Below are 6,012 nucleotides of genomic sequence, written 5' to 3' on the forward strand. Positions count from 1 at the left end.
TGGCCATTTCTTGGTGTCCATAGACAAGGACTGTCAATATTCTTGATAAAGTACTGATGTGATAATGAAACCAAATTGCTGACTTTTGTATAGAAGATTCAATGAAATCCACAGCCCCATAGCATGGTCAGTGTGTAAGCTTCAGAGCCTAGTTCTCATTTCTGCAGGGACAGAAAGGGAACATGTGCCCTGTGTTGACCAGGGCAATGGCCCATTTTCTTCTTATCCTCCCTGAGTGCAGGTTTCTTTGGGTGAATGAAATCTCTGTGTCCACACTGGGCTGTGGTGATGCACAACTTTTTTATTCAAGCACTTGAGAGGGAGAGGCAAGAAGATCTATGTGAGTTTGAGGCCAGTATGATTTTCAAAGAGAGTTCTAGTGTAGGTCCCAAACATAAAGAGACACCCACCCAAACATAAAGAGACACCCTGCCTTGAAAACCAGAAGAAAAACCAAAGGATAACACAAAACAAACAAACCAAAAGGAAAGAAATATCAGAGTTCAATATGAATGACAAGGTTTCTTTTGGTTTGTGTTGGGAACATCCAACGAAAAAACGAAAGTTTGCATATGGAATTTATGAATATTGCATTCCACATTCAGATTTGTCTTTATGTGTCACACACAGTTTATAATTCAGTGGAAATAGGTCATTAGAGTCATCTTTCAGCAATACATGATCACAGCTCTTTTAAATTTCCACGCTCACTAACTAACATAGCATGTTTCAGGAAAGTTGAGTTCCTGGGAAAAAAGGAATTTCTTATCTGCTCTTTTCTCAAGTATGCATGGTGTTTAGTGGGTGGACAGGTCCATGACATTATACAGGGCCTTGGTCGGAAGCAGAAATTAAATCATTCTTCTGTATTAATTTTTGTGAGGTCATCATAGGGCTGGTTTTACCTTAAACCACAAGGAGCCTTAGAGTTTGCAGAAGCATAGGAAGCTATTACCCCCATTTTTAGAGAGAGCTCTAAACCATGAGGTATCTCTGTTGGGAAAAATGTCAGTACCTGGAAGGTCAGAAGCAAAAAAGAGCGAGCATTCTTCTGAATTAATTTGGTGGGAATTGTGAATTCTTTTTATTTAAGATCTAAACAACTAGCATGATGGGTAGCTGGTTAACATTGGTCAAGATCTCAGTTTTCCTGGCGTAGTTTCCTGTGGTGTTTTGATAAAAAGTTGATTATATTTTCCAGCTTTTGTTCTTTTCTTTGTCTCTGCATCTCCCCTTTATCCTTTCCCAAATATTGTATACCTTCTTGATAACCATACATTTGTTGTAAATATTAAGGTCACAGTATGTCAAAGTATGACCTGAATGTTTCCGAGATTTCCTCAGTATCTTTTGTTATGTTCCCATTTTCATTTCTGATTTTGTGAATTTGCATGTTCTCTCTCTGCTTTTTCTTTAGATTGGATAAAGTTTTCTCTAGGTTGTTGATTTTCTTGAAAAACCAACATTGTTTCCCTGTTTTCTGTTTTATTGATTTCAACCCTCAAATTTATTATTTTCCGGTGTCTACTCCTCTAGGGTGAGTGTGCTTCTTTTTGTCCTAAGGCTTTCATTTTGGGTGTTAATCTCTATTGTGACTATCTTCTGTTTTGTTTTGTTTTGTTTTTTCATATGGGCACATAGTGCAATGAACTTCTCTGGTACCACTGCTTTCAAGGTGTCCCATTATTTCGGGAATGTTGTGCCCTCATTCTTGTTGAATTTTAGGATGTCCTTAATTTCTTCATTTCTTCTTTGACTCAGGTATGGTGCAATTGAATATTGTTCAGTTTCCATGAGTTTGTAGGGTTTCTGCGATTTGTATCGTTGTTGTACTCCAATTTTAAAGCATGCTGGTTATATAAGATACAGGGGACTATTCCAGTTCTCTTGTATCTGTTGAGGTTTGTTATTCCACCTACTATTTGGTCGATTTTAGAGAAGGTTTTATGGGGAGCAGAGAAGAAGTTATATTCTTTTGTGTTTGGATGGGACGTTCTATACACGTCTGTTAAACCCAAATGAGACAAAACATCTGTTAATTCTTTATTAGTTTGTTAACTTTGTGACTAGTGGTCCTGTCTAGTGGTGACAGTGGTGTGTTGAAGTATCCCAATATAAGGGTGTGAGGTTTTATGTGAGGTTTGAGTTTTAGTAGCGTTTCTTTTATGAATGTGGTTGCCTTTGTGTTTGGATCATAGCTGTTCAGAATTGAGACTTTGTGTTGATGCATTTGTCCTGTGATGGATACAGAATGACTGTTTTCATCTCTTTTGATTAATTTTGGTTGGAAGTCTAACTTGTTAGATTTTAGGATAGCCACACCTGTTTGCTTCTTGGGTCGATTGTTTGGAAGATCTTCCTTAGCCTGAGGTAATGTCTATACTTGAAGCTTAGCAGTGACATGGATTCTGTCTTCATATCCACTCTGTTAGCCTGTGTCTCTTTACAAGCAAGTTAAGACCTAATGTTCAGGGAGTGTAGGACCATGGATTGTTAATGCTTGTTTGTTTTAGATTTGTTTTTGGCAGTGGTATTGTGAATTTATTAGTCCTGCTTTTCCCTTGATTTGGGGTAAAGTGGATTATCTTTTCCCTATGTCTTTGTGAGCATAGTTAACTTCCTTGGGTTGGAGTTTTCCTTCCAAATCTGTCTGTATGGCTGGATTTGTAGATATGTATTGTGAAAATCTGGCTTTGTCATTAAACATTTTGCTTTCTCCATCAATAGTGATTGAGAGTTTTGCTGGGTATAGTAGCCTGGGCTGGCATACGTGGACTCTTTGTACTTGTAGAACATCTGTCCAGGACCTTCTCACCTTGAAGCTTTCCATGGAGTAGTCAGGTGTAATTTTCATAGGTCTGCCTTTATATGTTACCTGGAAGTTTTCCTTCACTGCTCTTAATGTAACTTCTTTATTTGTATGTTAGATGTTTTGATTATTATATGTCGAGGGGTCTTTTTTGGTGTTTGGTATGCTCATTGTACTTTCATGGGCATGTCCTTCTTCAGATTGGGAACGTTTCCCACAATGATTTTGTTGAATATGTTTTTGGCACCATTGACCTGGGCTTCCTCACCTTCCTCTATACCTATTATTCTTAGGATTGGCCTTTTCAAGGTGTCCCACATTTCCTGGATGTTTTGTGTTAAGGATTTGTTGATTTATGATTTTCTTTGGGCAATGAATCTATTTACTCTACTTTATCTTCTGTGCTTGAGATTTTCTCTTCCATCTCTTGAATTCTGTTGGTTATGCTTGCATCTGTAGTTCCTGATGGTTTGCCCAGTTTTTCTATTTCCAGCATTCCTTCAGTTTACATTTTATTTATTGTCTCCATTTAAGTTTTCAAGTCTTGAACTATTTCCTTCACTTGCTTAATTTTTTTTTCTGGGTTTCTGTACTTTCTTTAAGAAATTTGTTCTATTTTTCCCATTTTTTTGTTTGTTTTTCTTCCATTTCTTTAAGGTATTTTCTCACCTCATTTTTCAGGGCCTCTATCATTTTTATGGCAATAATTTTTAATTTGTTCTCTTCTACTTCATCTGCTTTGTTGTTTTCCAATCTATTTGGTGTAGATTTCATAGATTCTTGTGTTGTTATTCTTGTAGTTCTGTTGTTAGGTGTTTTATTGTATTGCCACCTTCCCATAGCTTTATCCACGGTGTGTTTTGGTGGGTCAGAAGTTTGATGTCTTAGCTCTGGATGGTCCAAGCTCTCTAGGAGGTCTCTTAACAGGCAGGGCCTGGCAATGGGGCTAAAAGTTCAAATTCCACCAGAAGACTGGTGATACAAGTCAAAGATTTCAAAAGGCTGGGACCCAGGATGTTCCTTAAGCTGATAGGCAGATCTAGCCTGGGCCTAGCACTCTCCAGCTGAAGCCTCTTTGTCAGGGGCCCTACAATGGGGGTCAAGGATCCACCCAGCAGGAACTCAGAATGGTCCCATGGAGAAAGGTGATTCTCTGGGTGTGGCCCAAAAATCCATTAGAGGAATCTATCCAAGGCCTGGCAATGCTGGGCTGACATTCTGGATGTTTCTGCATCGATAGGCTGATCTACCTGGGACCTGGCACTCTTCAGCTGAGATCTCTTTAGTAGAGGCCCTGCAATGCGGGCCTTTTCACTCATTACTTTAACAATGTAAAAAGCTTCATTGAGAAGATTGATTCCTCTAAATCTAATCCTACACAGTTGCTTCATATTACATAAAGCAATGCATATTGGAGGAAACTGTTAAGACTTTAAACACATAAGTACCTGGGTAACAGGAATGAGTGCTCACAATATTGTATATTCACAGGTGAAAATATGTTTGGTTTAAGATTTGATTTAATTTTAATTATGTAATGCCAGTGCATGGATTTGTATTTGCTCACACTTGTTCGCAAGAATATTAGCCTCTTGAGTTATTCTTGTAGCAGGAACTACAGAATTTTGTTATAATCCTGACATAGGTCCTGGCTATGAACGTTCCATAATATTTCTCATCCATATCTCTAACCCTGTCTCTATCCTTCCTCTATCACCTTGATATGAAGTGATAGGGAAGAGCTCATGAAAGAGGAAAGCAAAATCATGCAAACAATTTGGTGAAGATTTTAGCCATCATACTTTTCTTTAATTTCAATAATCAAAATGTTTTTTTTTTTTTTTGTGGAGCATGGTTCTTATTAAGTTCACTGCACCCAAGATAAATGACAAACTGGTCAGCCCTTCTGATGTAAGCTTCAACCCAACAGAGAGACAGAGAGACAGAGAGAGAAAGAAAGACAGCATGAGGAGAGAGAGGGAGAGGAAAGAGAGATAATGAGAGCAATAGAGATGTCAACCCAAGGTTCTCCACCTTCTGGTTTCAAACTCTGTACCAAAGGCACAGCATATGAGACTGGGGAAGAAACCAACCCTATTACTGGTGTCTATGCTTGAAGCTCTGATTGGCTACCAAAGCCTGAGTTACTAAATGAGGACTAAATGAACAGAAAAGACACAGAACTTGAGGGCAGGTTTGGACCAGGACTACAAAACATTCTAAACTCTTTGTATAGATACAGAAGCGTTGGTTCCCACAAAACAACCCAGCCTGATTGGGTATGCAGATATTGGTTTAAGTATGGCTTCTTCCTTCTTGCCAGGGGTGATATGGTTAGGATGGGTTCAGGATTTGGTGGGATCGCTTTTAGCAGGAGGTGTGGTTTACACGGTTTCCATTAGCTGCCATCCTATAGATCATCGGCACCTGTTTCTTGAGTGATGGACAAAGCAAGTTGTGTAAAGCTTCAGACGTAACATTGACCTGCATTTGAGAGAGGGTGGTTTAAGACCAGGCAGTGTTTGGTAGCACTGTTCCAAGCCCTGCCCTCAGGTTGTCAAGGGGGGCCTTTCCCTGGATTCATCTCACTTCATATTTCACACTTGTAAGGCTTGCCATTGTGTCCCCAGAGTAGTTGAAAGAGACAAGGTCTCCTGAGATAATTGGGAGCATTGGGTGAGGGGAGGGAGAGTTAGGAGAAAGACAATGTGAGAAGAGAATGAAAGAGGAGAAAAAGAGTCATCAAGAAGACTGAGTTTTGGAAAGAATAGAGGAGAGCAACAAAAGAGATACCATATTAAATGGAGATATAATAGGTGGTAAGAGAAATCTGGCACTAGGAAAATGTCCAAAGTTCTACAAGGATGACCCCAATTAAGAATATAAGCAATAGTGGAGAGGCTACCTTTAAATCAGTTCCATTTAATGAGATCGATATCTGCCTTATAGGATAGTCTAGAGCCTGCATCCAGTAGTTGACAGAAACAGAAGCAGACACCCACAGCTAATCACTAAGTGGAACTCCTGGAATCCAGTTTCAGAGAGAGAAGAGTGACAAGTACAGTGGTAAAGACCAGGTTGGAGATAAATTAAAACCCCTAGAAGTGCATCTCATTTAGAAGGGCTAGTAAGTCTAAGGGACCTCTGGCAGTGGAATCAGGATGTATCCCTTATGTATGAAAGTCTCCAGGAGCCCATTCCCC

The sequence above is a fragment of the Phodopus roborovskii genome, unplaced genomic scaffold (assembly GCF_943737965.1).
Source record: "Phodopus roborovskii unplaced genomic scaffold, PHOROB, whole genome shotgun sequence".
NCBI classification, from domain to species: domain Eukaryota; kingdom Metazoa; phylum Chordata; class Mammalia; order Rodentia; family Cricetidae; genus Phodopus; species Phodopus roborovskii.